At 37.5% G+C, this 19,360-nt stretch overlaps 1 protein-coding gene and 1 long non-coding RNA gene across 2 annotated transcripts in view; one reads left to right on the plus strand and one right to left on the minus strand.

Annotated features, from left to right (window-relative positions):
- Positions 1-19,360, plus strand: part of LOC134648016 (uncharacterized) — a 441,830-nt gene that overhangs the window by 318,185 nt on the left and 104,285 nt on the right. The window lies entirely within an intron of this gene.
- The window catches only part of LOC134648003 (uncharacterized), a 76,085-nt gene continuing 57,573 nt past the window's right edge, over positions 849-19,360 (minus strand). The window contains exon 3 of the mRNA XM_063502436.1: positions 849-1,097. The gene's annotated coding sequence lies outside the window, so the exon portion shown is untranslated. The remainder of the gene's footprint in view (positions 1,098-19,360) is intronic.

The following is a 19,360-nucleotide window of genomic DNA, read 5'->3' on the forward strand; positions in this document are numbered from 1 at the left end:
TCGCATTCTTGCCCGAAGCCCTTGGTGTGTCGTCTGACACATTAGCCAAGGTGTTTCCACGATGGTGGTCTTTTTTGCGCGCGCGCCCACACTGTTAATTGGTGACAATTGTGATCACCCATCGTCCGGGTGAAGAGAGACGTTTCCACACAACAGATGTGTTGATAATGACTGTTTCTTCATGCTGTTGCTGTTTGTTGTGAATTATTTCGTTCTATATTTTAAGTGCTATTTAGCGAAGCCCTCCCGTGCGTGGTTATGGATTATTGAATTGGATATTTAAATTGAATTTACCATGGTTTACAGTAAATAGGTACTGAATTTACCTTTTTGTTTAATGCAAATATTTTTTCTAATTAAATACAATAATAAAAGCTTTGGAATAATAAAATACTATTATGTTTTAATTATACAGGGTGCTTCCTGTAATAGGAGCAATAAATTAAACTAAAGGCTGTACTCCTCAAACTGACCAACATTTGTTCAGCAACTTTTAAAAATTATGAATACTTTAGACTTCCTCTTTTTCATACAAAATAAATATTGCCTTCAATGTACGCTGACATCAGTGTGTTTGACGTGTTTTTTTTTTTATTTTTTTTTTTAATCAAAACATGAGTTATTTTCAAAAGTTGCTGAACAAATGTTGGTAAATTTTAGGAGTACAGCCTACAGTTTAATTTATTGGTCCTGTTACAGGAAGCACCCTGTATACATGTTCAAAAATTTTCTGACAGATAAATGGTATACCCATATGTAAAGCTATGTACCTAAACCAAATTGCATTCGATTTGTGATCATCGTAAATTGACTAGAGTATATTTTTACCACTGTTGCGTGCATAAGTGCCATTCGATGAACCACAAGTACCTTCCTATTAGGCCTCATGCACGCTGCAGTTTTTCTACAAGCACTCACAATCTATTCTCGTCTCATCGAGGGTTATGGACTCGGCGGCTTCAGACATTAAGATAATGTCCAGGAGCTGGCAGCTAAGAGATGTGGCGCCAGTCACCCGACACCGCGCCTGTCGGCGTTTTACAACACTAAGTGTTAGTTACGGGGATACTCGTGTTAATCTCCAGAGATTACGGTTCCTGAAACACAAAACGCTCTCTGAAAACTCGAATTACAGAGTGAACTAACTACCGCCTCGTATTGAACACTCTCATTCAAGTAAAGATAAAATAAAAGATAGTTTATTCAAGTAGGCATAATTACAATGCGCTTATAAACGTCAAATAAAGCTAGGTAGACCGGCACGCTAGCTAGCTCAAGCGGCGGCTAGCTCAAGCTAGTACAAATAGATTAAAAAATAAGAGGGTTAAAAGGACGCAATCCGACATTATTTTTATTGGTTTGTCACATCAGTAACATTTTGTGAAATTTCAGCGAAATCGCAACATTCGGATGTATTCCACTCCAATGATCTACGTTTTAATAAAGTTTATTTAGACAAACTACATTATTTTGATGAATTGTTGGTGACGTATTACGGTCCTAATGTGCTTTTACAAAAATTTACTTGTTGTTTTTGTTGCTGTTGAGTCCTTTATGTTGTTCCGCGGAAAAATTGTAAGTAAAACACAATTTTAAACAAACTAAATTATTTAACCGTCAATATAAATTAATATAACAGGCTTATTAGCTATTTCGCATTAAACATTTATTACATATATTTATGTACATACATTAAATATTTATTTTTACACATTAACTAAATGAATTCGGTCAATTGCTGATTTGCGAATATCGCCATTCACCAGCTAGAACATATAAGTTAATACTTGATGTGAAAAAGCGTCTTATAATATAATAACCGGTAGTATGTAGTTGATCATGTGAGATGGAAAACAGGGCAGCGATGAACTCGGCTCGATTATGTTTGATCGCGATTTAAGCACCCTGTACTACCTACCCGTAGCGGTTCTTTGTACCCGCCGCTCTCACACTACCGTCGGCAAAATAAATTAACTTTGTATATTTGACCTAACATATGATAATTTACAATACACCTTATTAAATCAACAAAAAACAATTTACTCAATCAAATTATCAAAGAAAGCAATTTTTGAATTACTTATACTAGCACCAATAGAACTTATTGACAAGTGTTTCAAAAAATTAACTTACTTCTCATGTAGGTAAATTTGCAATTAGGTATTTAAATTATGTCGAACTTAACTCTATGTAACATTCTAAAGTATCTTAATAATAACGAACATATTTAATTTAATTTCTCATGCCCTGTAAATGGCTCATTGTTTATTTATATGTATTTATGAAGCGGGTTGAAAGTAATCCGTTTTGGCCCTAGGAAGTTTTAGTTAAGATTACAAATGAAAATTCGGTCCCAAATAAATAAATAAAAATATATAATTAAAATAGAAATGGTCATTCTGATGACTCCCGATTCCATAAATAATAATCGTTATATTATCTATTATGTGCCTTTCATCCCGTGGTTAACAATTTTATACTAGTAGCTTCTGGGCTTTAACCGCGAAAATCGAAGTTCGCAAATTGCGGGCATCTTTCTCTGTCACTCTAATTACTCCTTCGTTGGAGTAAAAGAGAAAGATCCCGCAATTTGCGAAAAACGGTTTTCGCGGTAGCCCCTCTGAGCTGTAGACCTCGCGAAGCGAAGTCATTTTGAAAAAAAAAACCTAATTTTAATCGTCAAAAAATTTTATATACCAATTCCCAAATAATCGAACCTGCTCACCAAATCTCACAAAAATCGCTTGAAACGTGCAACTTGTACGAGAACAACCGGACTTGAAACGGAGACCTACACTTTTGTTCGGTCAATTAAATTAAACACGCGAAGCTTAAATTAATACATAGTCGAAAAGAAATCGAGCCCAAAACAGCCCAGCCCAGCTCTGCAATAGTGATTCAAGAATACCTAAGTCTCGATGTTGTTTCTGACCCTATACGGCAATCTGGTTGAAGTCTGCTCCCGAGCTGAGAAGTTTTTTGCAAATTCGGCGGCGATCGGTCTCGCCTATTATAGCGAGCCTTAAGCTGTAACGATATCATTTTATTGCCAAGAAATGCTTGTTGCAACATGGAACCAAGAATAATATTTGAAAAATATGGAAATTGAATTGAAGGGTATTGAATTTAGATACGTCCATACTGTTTTCCAAGAACATTTAGTTCCAGATAATGCTCATTAGAACTACTAAAGAAATAATATGCTTAATATGACTCGTACCAAACATTCACAATTATATTTTTTATAAGTACTTACATAATGTTTTGTATGCAAAAGTATAATGCAGTATGGCAATTCTATAAATTTAGCATCGTAAAGTAGAGCCAGTGACTAACGTTCTCGAAAGCGTTCCACTTTTAAACGGAGTAAAAGTCAAAATAATTGCACTGGACTGTCGCCGTTTCGCATAAAGCCGTTTTTATTCCCAATCGAAGCTACCTAATTACCTCGCCGACCAGGGTTGGTGTTGATGAAACATCGTTTTTGTGCGCAGATTCGCGGTAGTGGTGTTATAGAGCATAAACGGTACGCCCATTAATGACGCTAAATATATTGCTCTCGGGAACCCGCTCCGAACAGCGCATGAGACCGGCTTAATTGTTTTAAACGTTCAAGGAGTCAATTACTAGGACGCGAACACGGCGACACCTTCTGTCGAGCTTGCCGTGCGGGAAGCAATTAGCTAAGTATGTACGTGTACTTGCTTACTTAGAAAGCGTAACTTTCGTTCCGTCGTATGTTCGTGTGATTTTAATGTTCTATATCCATAAAACAAGACTTCTTTATCGCGCCATATTGATTATTCGTACATATAACGTTTATCGCGCATTTAATAATAATATAACGCCACTCAAAAGCATATATTGACATGAGTCACTTGTATTTTCACACATAACGACCCGTTTTCATGGTTTTTGAGCATATGAGGCCCTCGCAATTCGCAATTGAGGATAAAGAAAGCGCGCTGTGGAAGAAAATAAAACACTATACTGAAAGAGAGAAATTTAAGTGTTTAACTAGTACTAGTAGGTAATGTAGGTATATTGTGCAGTAGGTACAACTTATAGTTTTCTATAACGGCGGCGGCGTCTTAGGATACTGAGATCCAAATCAAATCCGGAAAATCGGAAAGCCCTCGGGACCTAGCGTGCAAAATTTGAGCGATACAGTTACCGCCGCGTGGGCCGCCTAATGGCCATTAGCTCATTGATTAAAGCAGACGAGCAATAAAACGCGTCAGTGCTCGTAAACTGGCACTCGAAGCTGCGCTACCGGCGCCCGCGCTTCAAAGAGACGCCGACAAAGAGGCCGCGCGCTCCCAGCCCTGTCAACACAGTCACGTCACGGGCCGTTCTAAACGTTTCCCTCGGGCTGAAATTACCAGCGATGAGCGTTACAGTCGAATCGATAGCATTTGCATACAAATTATTGAAAACAGTTCTTTTTTGCGAATATTTTGTTACAACATACTTATATTTATACGTATACATACTGCCAAATGAGCCCTTTCTAGAACAGTTACGAAGAATTCGTCTGCCCGGTAGGCTTTATCCCAAAAGAGCTCAATAGATGGATGTAACGGCGTCGCACCTGGAAAAATATGTTGAGAAACGGCTCAATTATTTTCAGAGGTAAAACAAATCGATTTCTTAGTCTAAAAGAAACCTCATTTGTTGAAATTCAGGTTTAGATTGCATGTAAAGCGAGCGCGCCAAATAATTAGACATACATATATATTCGAAAAGCAGAACTCTCCTCCGGTAGTCAAGACTAAACGAATCTATAGAAACTGTAGAAATTATCGACAATATTAAAACCAAATGAGTGCATCCCAGTTAAAATATTGTAAGTTTTAGTGTGCGCGGCATACGCGCGACGCCGGATAATCCGGCTGGAGTGTGCCCAAAAACTGCGGCGTCTCAAGATGGCAATTTTAATTAGGCGTATTAGCACTGAGCCCCTTATTAATAGGTCGATTACTTGCGGGCGGCTAGCTGCAGCGAAGGACGCGCCGAGCCTCCAGACTAGCCGGGTCTCACGAGATTAACCGAGATGCTAACGCAATCCGAACTTAGTTGCGGAAATAACAACGCAATCTTTAATAATAATAAAATATTACTGATTCCTCATGTTTTATTATAAAATTAGGTACCTATACCTAAACTTTAATAATACCTAATATACGCTTTGTAGATTTAATGTATTAATAGTTATTGTTTGTGAATTTGCATGTATTTGCACGTAACTAAAATGTGGGAACGTAAGGTAATGTTAGTCGGGTGCACATATGTATGTATCTCCATTCCTGCCAAGCTAGTATCTGTATAAGAGAGTAAATATGCAATAATGTCCAAAATCATAACGACGTACGCATAGATAAAATAATCTGTAGATTTACATAATGTTTCTCACTCTCTATAACTATCTATAGCAGCCATTCTCAAAGTGTGCTCCACGGACCCCCAGGGTTCCGCAAAGCCCCTGTGGGGGCTCCACGAGAAAAAGCGTAATCAAATCAATAACCAGCTATTCTTTGTCTGTGGTCCACAAATATTTCGTTTTCCAAAAGGGTTCCGTCGCCAAAAAAGTTTGTAAACCGCTGATCAGTATATAAGATATACGAAGTAATAAAAATACCTGTTTTTATATGCAGTCTGGATGTGGCTACCTACTTAAAACGTTTCATAAGCTGCTTTGCAAATGATATTTACCATCAGGCAGAGAGTGAGCGGCCGATAGCACCGACACCTCGCAGATTTATGGCGCAGCAGATATCGCGGATATTTCCAGACAAATTGATATTTTCAGCTCGCTCCATCATGTGGCTATGAACTCCCAACACTCTCAAGTAGGTACTTTATGCTCGATCGAACACCAATTGGTTTACACTGTTCCAGTGAGTTCATTTCAGAGAGATAAATCATGAATCACACTGCACACAGTCATATTATGTTACACAAATGACTACAAAAACATATTAGTGGCGATATAGGTAGTAGTAGTAACTACACCCATACCTAGGTATGTAGCAGAGGCTTTAGAGTAGTAATTGAGAACGTTCCCGGAAAAAAATAGAGAGAGAGAGAGACAGCATTGTATGGACTATACGGATAAGCTAGCAGTGATCCAACTTTTGATTAAATATAAAACAAAAAGCCTACTACATATCTGTTGGTATTCTGAAATACTGCTCGATTTAAAAATCTGACCACGCTTGGCGCTTTCAGAGCCGACTTTCCTGTAGGTATTACTCATTCAATAATAGCCACATCAGATGTGAATATTTTTCAAGTGGTCATGAGAGCCGCACGCGCCGGCTGACTCAGCGAGGTAAGTGCTGCCCGCAATTAAGATTGTACGATGAAGACACATGCTGAAGTATTTTCTAATTACGTACACCATCAATCACGGCTCAGCCAGACCAGGCCAGAACACCGCCAATCAAGTAATTGCATCGCGTGCATTGGCTTTTCGGTCCTCGATAATAATAGGCATTTTATTGCCCCTAATGGAGTCTCTAGGGCCGCCCGGCTAAATGATCGGCATTTGGTATCCGTCGCTGCTTTTAATTTAGACTAATATTCGTATGCAGTAGTAAACAATCGTGAGTGACGAAGCTCCCTAACCATGTTTTTCTAATCAATTAAGGCATCGATTGTTCCGATATTGCAAGTTAATGGAAATTTGATATTGTTGAGTGACTATCATGCTGATTGATTTTAAAATGTAACACGCAACTGTTTGTGGCCTCGTGTGACGGCGCATCGGTTGTTTCTAATTTATAATCGGCTTGTAGCAGCGGCATTTTTGTATGTCAGCTAGATACTTTGACAGGGTAGGGGCATAACGAAACAGATTTCAATTTGTGGCATGCCGGCAGCGAGCGGGCGCGTCTGACAATAGAGGTGATGGTGCTCGGACAGGTGGGTGACGGCCGCCCGCGCTGCTCTCATAATCCCATCTCTTATCGAGTATTCGCCTTCTATAAACCACTATAAGCTTCACAAGATCCGTAACAACATGTTACTCGTACCTCAAATCACTCTTAAACTGGTTAGCTTGAGCCCAGTGTTCGGAAAGATCGATGGAAACAACAGTTTTGATCTCGGCAGACACCCAGGCGAGTCGAGACGGCGTTGTGTGTGATCGATCGATATTTCCACTTTCATATTCCAGCATCATTCCTACACATCGGCTATAGGCTGATGGAATTAAAGATATCGTAATTAACCCGTATTCTCTTCAGCGTAATACACCGTGTAACGTGTAACGTAACCGCGCTGACCTTGTTTACCAAATAGCGAACAATGCTTACGTTTTGCAATGCAAACTGAAGCTCATCAATCATCATTCATCAGGGGCCTGAGATTACTCAGATCTCGACCTATTACACAAGACACTTTCAGTAATAAACTGCTTATAAATGTTTATAAATCATTATTAAATTGAGTATAATGGTCTGCAGAGCTTTTTGTGTTGTTTTTTATATTATAGGGCACCTGACTTGACTTTCTTTTATAGCGTCTCACTCGATAAAACAAATAAAATCAAACATAGGCGAGCGTTTAAATCATAGCCGCGCCAGAATGAGTAGGGTCTCTCTCTAGACCTCCAAAATGCGGAAAAGAAGATGGATGGTTAACGCGCGCGAGTTCAACAATCGTGAACCAATTGTTAGAAGTCAGATCACCTATCACCGAACTGGATAGCGTGCAAGGGTTGGTTCAATTATTTTCCGAATTACATAAATCGTTTTTTTTTTCTCAAGTCTTAAAAATAATAGCATCTTAGCAAACAAGAAATTTACATAAGAACACAAATTTACATTGTTTAAAGAAGCCCAACATCTTGGTCAGTATCAAACTATGACTTACCGCGGTATTCGGAAAACAAGATCCGTTCTAGAGAAGAGAACGATACGATATGTACTAGATACCAACTAGTTTAGATTTCAACTAGATATCTTTTGCAGCACAATTCGGGCAACAAATGTCACTTTTACGTAAAATTATCGTTTTTAGATCGTTTCAAAATCGTTCAGAGATCTAAAATACATAACGAGACGTTTGAGACATTGTGAAAATCGTTCAAGAGTATTTCCAGAATCGCGGAAATGTAAAATTTGGCAGGCTAGATCTTAAAAATATCGTTGTCGTATCTTGGTGATGTCTAATAGATATCTAGTTCAAAATCCGAATCGGGCCTTTACTACTTGTATAAGTACTTATACATAGAGGACTCTACATGTCTGCACAATTATATAATAATTTTAGTGTGTTCCGCGTTTTGATAGGAAATGCATCTACGTCTTCAATTTAATAAATTGTTCCGTCCGTAGTTGTCTGTAGCGATAGAACGTCGGTAAATCATGATCATCGATGATCGGCCGATGCGATGTCAGATTAGGTCGCAACCAGCTTTGTGCTACCAGCGACATATAAACTGACCTTTCGTAAACCTTATCTCAAAGAGTTAAGGTCGAAGAGTAGTGAGTTGTCTGTGTTGCAGTTTGTAGCGACAAGCGGCCGCCACCATGACTGGTGCTGAAAGATGGCATACCACTGCTGTTCAGTTAGTTAGCGGGGCAATTTATCAGGAGCCATTGTTTTCTATCGTTGTTGATCCCTTGACCATGACTGAGCATTACTTGAGAATTCCATAGGCAAGCTAGTCGATTAATGATTTACCGTGCATAAGGTACTATTTTGATAAGCATCGTATAGCCCCAGTTACTACTACAACGTACTAATAAATAAACTTGAAAAAAACAATGATTCTCTTCCAAACAGCTGTAATTTCCATTCGGCAAAGACTTAAGTGAGAAAAGTACGGAAGGGCCACTACAAACGTTATATTTTTAAAGGAATTTGACTTTCTGTCACTGTAGAATTAGCTTTTGGTCTGACCCTATTTCATTCCTAATAATGGGAGAAAGGCGATTAGTTTTTATTCCCATGACATTTTTTAAGTATGGATGTTATGAAGTAGCTACATTAGGGTTGCTATACGTCCCGGTTCGCCGGGACATGTCCCGGTTTGAAGCACGGTGTCCCGGCGTCCCGGCCGATAAGGAAATTGTCCCGGTTTAAAAATCATAGTTATTTAGTAGGGGGCTGGACTTAGTAAATCATAATATACCTACATTTCTACGTTTCATATGGCCAAAATAAAAATAAAAATAAAAATGTTTTATGGTACCTACTTTTACCTAATGCCCAATATCAGTTTCTCAGACACACAATCATTAAATGATTATGTAAATTATGTTATTTTATAGCTTTTAAAGTCTGTAATGTAGAGCTCGAATTTCAGGCTCCCGAGGGCCTATAATCTCATCAATGGAACTTCGGCCCTCCGGCTAACTCTTGTACATAATATTGTTGAGTAACATTTGACGATTGGTTCGTGTTAAAGCGCTGCTTTCTTACAGCTCGACCTTCGGCGTCACTTAATTTTTAACAAATATAAACATTTGTTTCACAAGCTTGGCATTTGCTTCGCATGAAAGCTCACCGCGCTGGTTATAAGTACGCTTCGGGCTTATTAAGTAATGTGATGATTTCTGAGCTCGACCTTCAGCCTCACTTTTTACCTACATTTTTGGTTGGTCTTCCAAATCTCCTCTTCTTCAGCTTAGCCTTTGACCTCGCTGCGCCAAGCTCGGCCTGGCTTTTTAATACAATGGACATTGGTTGGCGTCTATGCTCTAGCTGAGCTTATCCTGAAGTACGGCTTCGACCTCGCATGAAAGCTCGCCTCACTGGGGAACTTCGGATTTTTAGGCCCGCCCGGCCTTTTTAACACGCTTTCACAATTTTGTCACAAAAAATTTCGCGCTCGCTGCGCTCGCGTTTTTTGCTGGTTGTCCCTGTGAATCTACATGATAGCTTGACTGGTCAATGAATAGTCATTTAAACACATGGAAAAATCTCCGAAACTACTGTGCTAAAATTTTGAAAAAAAAAAAAACACAAAATCGTTCTTTACCTATCGATGACAGGAAAACCTATTAGAAATGTGCAGTCAAGCGTGAGTCGGACTTAATTACTTAGTTAATTACGGGTTTTTTATAGACATTTCACTCACGTTTCACATGAAAAAATACATTGTTAAAAAATCCCTTAGAACCCTTAGAACGCGAGTCCGACTCGCACTTGGCCGGTTTTCTTTAAATGTCCCGGTCTGAGTCCCCAAACATATGGCAACCCTAAGCTACATGATAATGCCATGATATATTTTCAGCACCACTGGAGATTCGGTGAATATTATGTATACAGTTGATTTCTAACAGCAATGGCACAAGACTATCTCAAAAAAAATTGCTTTATCTTGGACCAATAACCATACAACGCGCTAACTGAATAAAGCAATTCAGTCCACCTACTTAGTCTATTTTTCCCCTTGCACGGGGCTTCACTAACAAACATCCTCGGGGCTAAATGAGGGATTACTGGTGCCGGTGCCGAAGCCGCAATTACTAGCAGCTTTGCGTTCCAATACTGAGACCCTACCCTGGGACGTTACAAACGCTTACCACGTGCAGCAGAGTCGAGGTCTTAGCAATCATAAAAGTGCTATATAAAAGTGCTGTCCGATTAAACATTGCAGATATGTTAGAACCAATTAATAAATTTTATAACATAATCAACATGAATGGAACGAGAACTAAAAGTGAAAATTATAAACATAATGAAAAGTTAACTTTAGGCACTTACCTACCATCAGTAAAGTACAACAAACAAAGTAAAGTACAGTAAACAACAATAAACTTAAAACAATATCATTTGTTTTTGATTGCTGAAACTAAAATCAATCGCTGCTTTGTCGTTTAAATTATCAATTTTGTTCCTTGAGAAAAAGGCTAGTAGACGGAATAGTCCCTATAACGGAATTACCCACATTGACCTTATGTCAAAACGCGATTTTATCTTGAGGCCACGTTCTACTAAATATGTACGACTCGCCGGTATCGCGCTCCCATTGGGAATACGACTGCTACTACTAATCGCAAGGGTCATTCGAGCCACATCCTTAATCTAAGCTTAGATGATACGTGACTTCGTTTCAAAAGGATCTAAATCATTATGTCATAACTTAAATTGGTTAGCATTAGTTGCTTGTTTAAATTTTGTAATTTTAGTAAGCAAAGTCCCTTTTTAACCGACTTCATTAAGGAAACCTTCTCATTTGTTCTTTAGAGCGACGAATTTGTCGGGACTCGGGATTTTGGGTCAGGATCTGAGGTCAACCAAAAAATCGAGGAAACTTTTCATATATTATTGTCATATTGATGTCATTATAGCAGGTACAGTCACGCTCCGTGATTGTTACCCCATTTACGGGTCTTGCTAAATCGGACATTCAATAGCGTATGTATGGAACAACCAATTTAGCTAGGGCCCTAAATGGCGTAACAATCCCGTGTGGTGACTGTACATACCTAACACACCATAAATATGATCTTGTTCTTAGGAAACACTAGTTGGTTATTTGATGCCTAATACTTATCGAAGTGTTGTTAAAGATTATTTAATAAGTATTAACTTACAGGGTCAATTGCCGACCGAATTGACGACCGGTCTGGCCTAGTGGGTAGTGACCCTGCCTGTGAAGCCGCGGTCCTGGGTTCGAATCCCAGTAAGGGCATTTATTTGTGTGATGAGCACAGATATTTGTTCCTGAGTCATGGTTGTTTTCTATGTATTTAAGTATTTGTATATTATATACCTATATCGTTGCTGAGTACCCACAACACAAGCTTTCTTGAGCTTACCGTGGGGCTTAGTCAATTTGTGTAATAATGTCCTATAATATTTATTATTTATTATTATAATTGCATAAAGATTCCATTGGGATAAACGCTTTTCACTCAATATTTAGGTATTTAAATGGCTAATGCAGCTTACTGACCACTAAATACAGCGAGCCTGCAAAATGAATGGACTCATTATGAATGGAACTGCACTTTTGCAGCTGGGTGTACATATTAGTACAATAATTACCTACCTATTGTTATGATTGATCATGTTGAACTGTGTTGTGAGTACATTACATAACATTAGACTAGAAGATAATAGAATCAGAGATTCGAAACCTTTTCTGTGCAGTTGTAGCGGCAGAGCACAGTAAACAACTTCCATTTCGATAGGTACTACGTGACAGTATTTTAAAGCACCTGACATCGAGCGTTGTTGACCTCTAGCTATTTAGGTATTTTTTTACGAAATCATTATTTTATTGATTGTAGACTCGGAATAATAAACCAACAGGAACCGCCATTAACAGGCGTTCCCCTCTGCCAAAAGTCGGCGGCCGCCGGTCAAGGAGGTTATATAAAACTAGTTGCCATACGTCATACGCCATTCAGCAAACGTCAGTCTAAGTGGAATGTTAGGAGCAGAAAATGCCGAATTGTAGCGTTTTCTCCTGTAAAAACCGATCGGACACATCTGGCGTACTTAAAGAACACGTTTCTTTTCATATGTAAGTATATTACATGTAAATATTATCAAATAGTGCACTAATTTAGCAAAAAACTAAAAAACATTGTCAGTCTGAAAGTGATACCACTTCATGGTACTAGATCTAATTTAGTAGGTAATATTTAGTATTTAGGTAATATTTAAAGAAGACTTTCTAAATATTCATTAGGTATACCTAACTTCTAATTTGCGTTGCTTATTATTATATAATTTATATAACACATTATTTTTCTATAACACCTTATTTTTATATCAACATAATCCATTCAAAGAAATAAATAGTATAAATCATAAGTAACGTAATATTACCGATCTGGTCATTGTGCTAGTTTCCGTCCATGCTCTAGTCTCTAGTTTTCGTCCACATGACAAAATAAATAAAAAATAGCAAATTAAATATCAAATATGTTATTTGCTGATCAGCAAATAACATATTCGATATTTAATTTGCTACTTGCCAAATACATTTTTTATGTAGATAGATACTCGTATATTGTCTCGACATTAAGGATTGCTTTATATTCAATTTCTTCAAGTGGACGAAAACTAACGCACCTACCCTACTACTGTTTGAAAATTCATTTTTCTCTTAGTTTCTTTCGTATATTTTTTATTTTACATGTCCAATATTTGTATTGTATTTTATTTATTTTAAGGTATTTACTGCCGTCATTTTCCATAAATAGGCACTTTTAATTTATTACTCTGGTATCACTCTACCATAGTTAGCGATGGGACACCATAAAAACCAATATCGATAAAATCTATATGAACATTATAAATATATTGTTATTTAGATTTATTTTTTATAGATTTCCAAAAGATGCAATAAATTTTAAACATAAGTAGTTTTCAGCTTACCAAGCCATCGAAAACCTAAAAATATTGCAATATCAGTCACGTTTTAAAGTTCTAAGAACTGCATAAGTAAGTTTGTAATTCCATATAAATATATGCTATTACAAAGTTACTGTTGCAGTTCCTACAAATAGTAGGTAAAGTAAAGGTACACTACGATGATAACCGACTTGGTTTCACATTAGCATTACATCTCAAAACTTTTTTGTAGTAGAAGCGTTGCGAGACTTGCACCTTTTTAGGGTTCCGTACCAAAAGGGTAAAAACGGGACCCTATTACTAAGACTCCGCTGTCCGTCCGTCCGTCCGTCCGTCTGTCACCAGGCTGTATCTCACGAACCGTGATAGCTAGACAGTTGAAATTTTCACAGATGATGTATTTCTGTTGCCGCTATAACAACAAATACTAAAAGCAGAATAAAATAAAGATTTAAGTGGGGCTCCCATACAACAAACGTGATTTTTGACCGAAGTTAAGCAACGTCGGGCGGGGTCAGTACTTGGATGGGTGACCGTTTTTTTGCTTGTTTTGCTCTATTTTTTGTTGATGGTGCGGAACCCTCCGTGCGCGAGTCCGACTCGCACTTGGCCGGTTTTCACATGTAATGTTTTTGATGGTTATAATTGACTAAAGCAGACAGTTAAAATTCAATCAATAAAATATCGACAATATTATCGACAAGTCCCTCGCACTTTTACGTTTACTTAAAACTGACATCATCTCGTTCACGGACAGGGTTGTCTGTGTTTGTTCTTGTATTTGTGTGAATATAGTTTATGCTAGTGTTTGATAATTTTGTCGTGTGCGTGTGTAGCGACGCATGCAAAAAATGCATTAGTGTTTACATTATTTGTGTGCGTTCCTCGCCCCCCGCGCCGAAAACGGCAGAATTTTTCACATAGAAATTAGTGCGTGTCACCACTCCATATTGGATTATTCCTCCGAGATTGTAGAGTACAATTAGAATATTGTTTTTTTTTTACAAATTATAACGCAAAAGTCCTATCACCTACTGTTGATATATTACTGTTGTTGAAATATTTACTTACTTCTTTGATATTTTATTTAGGTAATTTTTCCTTTTGTGTAATCGTGTAATGTTATTTTGAATGGAGTATAAATTGCGCGATGCGATGTGGAACCTAAATACATACCTATCCTAACCAAATAATATTTTTAAGGGTTTTATATCCAAGTGAATAAAACAGCAGTTATAATACTTATAATATATGTCATGACTCATCCTCAAATACGTATATCTTCGATGACTATACAAATATTTTAACGTAGCCGTTACCGACTATTTGTCGTCAAAGTTCACATCAGTCTAAGCATCTTGTCGGCTCTGACCAAAGCCTGTTCTACAATAGAGAGGCATCAGTAAGCGGCTAAAAAGTGGATAATCCGTCATTAAGCGATATGACACGCGAGCCACACCGGGACAATGGAACATATCTACAGTACAGTCAGCTGTATAAGTTGCGACACAGTCACGAAACTAATTTTTATCAAGCAGATACGTCTGCAAACGATACAAAAACTTTTAAAATTAAAGGGAAAATGGATAAGTTCACCGCTTCGGGCAAGTTTCGTTTAAGAATTAGCAGTAGGTATAATACGGTCACACTGTGTGAAATAAATAATTTCTTGAATTTCAGACAATAACTACTAAAAACATAATGCAAGTTTCCAAAAAAAAAAATGGAAAACTTGACGGAATTTAAGGAAAAATTCACAGTAAACCAAAGAAACTTTCATTTTTGAAATGGAAAATTTCGATTCCCATGCAAAAATATGAAAAGTTTGCGAAAAAAGTGTATGTCGAAATTTCTTAATTTTGGTAATTTTCCGATGGCACATTCGTTACCTAATTAATGGTGAAATAAATTTTCTTATAGATTTGCTTTTTCAACTTTTTAAATTCACTGCCAAGAAACACGTATGTGTGTTCATTTTGTATTGGAAGTGGGACGAATGGCACTGAAAGTGTTAAACGTTAATTAATCGTGATTATCACTAGGTATTTATGTTAGCTTCGTAACCTTCATTTTACTGCCTGAAAATAATAAGTTTTTAGAGATTAGCTACTTTTTGTCGTCGCGTCCTTTTGAAATAAAACCTTACGTATAAGTATTTTACACGGAATCATTTCTGTTTTCAAAGATGAAGGAGCAGATGCCGGAACTTAACGGTGCAGGGACGTAATTTGCTGTTGACTGTACCTACATCCTGCCCCGGGCACTGCCATCGCACCACAGTTCTGCTACAACTTATTACTAATATGTAGTACTTAACAAGTTTATGGGAAGAGAATGCGAAAATTACAGGATATTGAAGTTGTTGCAGGTTGACTATTCTTAGCCGCATATTATCCGCACTTCTCCGAAATATCTGGCCATTACATGATTCATTGCAAGTTAAGAAGTCATAGTTACATCGATTGAGCTTGATGTTTTTTGGCTTTGAGGACTTTTAGTTTTATACTCCAAATGTTTATGCATTGATTAAATGAATGGCTGGGTTTATTATTATACCTGGCCATCCAAAAAGGTAACGCTGCCAGCGTTCTGGGCAGCATAACGCATGAAGGTGACCTGACGAGCATTTTTAGGGTTCCGTAGCCAAATGGCAAAAAACGGAACCCTTATGGATTCGTCATGTCTGTCTGTCTGTCTGTTTGTTTTCCGAAGACTATAAGAACTATACTGTTGAAACTTGGTAAGGAAATGTATTCTGTGAACCGCATTAAGATTTTCACACAAAAATAGAAAAAAAAAAAACAATAAATTTTGGGGGTTCCCCATACTGAGAACTGAAACTCAAAATTTTTTTTTCATCAAACCCATACGTGTGGGATCTATGGATAGGTCTTCAAAAATTATATTGAGGTTTCTAATATCATTTTTTTCTAAACTGAATAGTCTGCGCGAGAGACACTTCCAAAGTGGTAAAATGTGTGTCCCCTGTGTAAGAGAATGAACAACAACACAACAACAAAACAAAATATATGATGTACATTACCATGCAAACTTCCACCGAAAATTGGTTTGAATGAGATCTAGTAAGTAGTTTTTTTTTAATACGTCATAAATCCCCTATACGGAACCCTTCATGGGCGCGTCCGACTCGCACTTGGCCGCTTTTTTTTATTTACTTTATGTTTTATTATGGTTTGGTTTAAATTATAATGTCTAGTTTATTTGTTATGTTATTACCCATGTACCTGATAAGTAATAATGCATAGTATGATTATATATCTATGTATCTGTACCGCTTTTTACACAAGCGGGCCTATGTTGGTCGCGGTTTTATCACCTGTCGTCATAGCCGTCAATTTCTAACTAAGTTTGTATTCAGTTTATTCAGTTTATTTATTGCATCCATGGTAGTTACATTTGGTGTTACATAGTAAAAGTAAGTTTCACATGGGCCCTGGTAGGGCACAGCAATAGTCTTAAATCTAAAATAATTATGCTAGGTACTAGACAGTGTTAATGAAATAGTTGTGCTGCAGTAAACTCCGACACACTGTCCATTTGCATACCTACCTATAATTACTTGAATTTTGAAAGTATTTTAATATTTAATATATCGTCAAAAATAAACTAGTTGAACCACGTGTCTCGTGTGCCGCAAATCACAACAACTTTTCACGACACGCTCTTGTCGTTCCAATTTCGATATAGTTTGTCGATCATCGTACCTGCAGCCACTTTCGATATCCTTTTTTACGCTCCGTCGTTGTATCGAAAAACGCGTATCATAAAACGGTTTCCCATTATAAAAAGATTAACATCGATTTTCTGGCATAATAACACGATTTCTTCTCATAAGAATGGACACTTTCGGTGAACGGTGGCTGACTAAAGTAATCCTTCATGTACTTTGACAGCGCAAGCTGTGTGCTTGGAAGAATGGCAGTCACGCTCAAGCGTATCGGACAGACTGTTTCTTATCTAATAATGACACAAGGAACAAATTTTAGAGAAAACTTTTTCCTGTGAAAAGACACTACACAAAAAAGTTACATATAATTATATTCTTAGTGCAGTTTTAGCACCCTGTCTCTTTCTTACATCAGAATTGTCACCCTGAGTTTTAGAGCTCAGTAGACACTGAATTATTTCAGAGTACAATTAAAATTATATATTTTTTACACTGTAACAATAACGTAATAACAAATACAAATAAACGTAAATGTTCGACTTTTCATTCGTGTTATATGAAGGTAATCGCTCTCAATTTTTATGTAATATAATTTAAGCATGTCGTTTTAAAATAAGAGCGCAACTTCGATTGTATGAGAGCGACTGTTTTAATGCGCACACACACACAGCATTCACAAACATAATACCTATTTACCACATTTACCAGTAAGTATATATCATTCAAACGATTGACGCCGGCATATCCACGTAATGCGACGCGGTCCGCGAACCCGGGTGTTATCTTCTTTGTTACACAAATAAAGGAAATAACAATTTTACGTCAACTTTATGTCAGTTTTCGGTTCCACATAATACGTCATTGAAAGTAACTGTCACTCAAATGTCAAAATATCACTCGCGTGTATGAGTTCCGCGGTTCATTTCCCTAAACGTCGGCATTTCTGATGTTGTCACAACAACACGCATAATAGAATAATTGAATAGGTGTTTACCAGATAATGCGTTTGAAATCGTGTTATTGTTAAAGGAAAAAATCCTCGTCCATCTAACCCAACTGCACGAATATGATGGGAGAGTTTTTTCGTATAACGTCTAGGGTTTGCTCCCGGGAAATACCGGTACCGAAAGTACCGGGAATTCCCGGGATTTAGAGCCAAGCAAAGAACCGGGATTTCAAAATTAAAATCCCGGTACTCCCGGGATTTTCGGGACTAAAATTTTCGGTACAATATTTGCCTGCTTTCTGTTACTTAGCATGAAATATCATGTTTTATAAAGAAAATAAATATATTTTATCAATCTAAGGCTGTTGGTAATACTTTTACGGCTGACCACTACATTAAAATAAATAAAAAAAAGGCAATGGGTTTGACAATGCCGACAATATAAGATTGCGTAATTTCATACTTTAAGTTAAGGGCATAAATATTTGTACGATAAATAAATTTATACGAACAATTAGTTATTTCATATTTATTTGTATACTAACTACGAGGGTAATTTGAGAAGTAACTTGTTTCGCCTACGTATAGATGGCGTTGGCGTCAACTCTGTATGTATTGATTTAGTTTAGTAATTAAACATATTTAATATGTGGCGTCATGTCATTTTTGGCAGGAATTTGACATTTGACAGTAGTTCAAACAAAACTGGTCTGAGTTACGCGGGAAAATGGAGAAAATTGGAATTCGTGGAGTTTTTCAGTTCTTTTTTTGGAAGGCAAAACTGTGAAACAAATCCATAAAAGGATTTTACCTACGTTGGGTAGTTCGTTTCCTTCCTAGGGAACGATTTGACTTTGCGTAAATGAGTTTAAGCGAGGCAGGACATGCATTAAAGATGCACCTCGCCCTGGAGTCCCGAAAACAGCACTTTTACCCGAAATCATCGATAAAATCCATGATTTAGTTTTAGCCGACCGAAGATTGAAAATACGCGAATTAGCTGAAGCCACAAACATCTCTTCTGAGCGGGTGCATTTTATTTTACACGACGATTTGCACAAGAAAAAGCTTTGTGTAAGGTAAGTGCCGCGATTACTGACTCCAGAACAAATGCGTATTCGCATGTGAACATTTGATGAAGATTTGCAGGTGTTTAAAAAAAATCTAACAGATTTTATTCGCCGTTTTGTTACTATGGATGGAACCTGGATCCATCACTACATCCCGGAGACAAAACATCAGTCGAAACAATGGGCTGGTCATGGTGAGCCAACTCCAAAGAAAGCCATATGCATTCCGTCTGCTGGAAAGGTGATGGCGTCTGTGTTTTGGGACGCAAAGGGATACTTTTAATTGCCTACCTGGCCAAGGGAAAAACTATAACTGGAGCATACTACGCATCACTT

This window comes from Cydia amplana, chromosome 5 (genome assembly GCF_948474715.1).
Source record: "Cydia amplana chromosome 5, ilCydAmpl1.1, whole genome shotgun sequence".
NCBI classification, from domain to species: Eukaryota; Metazoa; Arthropoda; class Insecta; order Lepidoptera; family Tortricidae; genus Cydia; species Cydia amplana.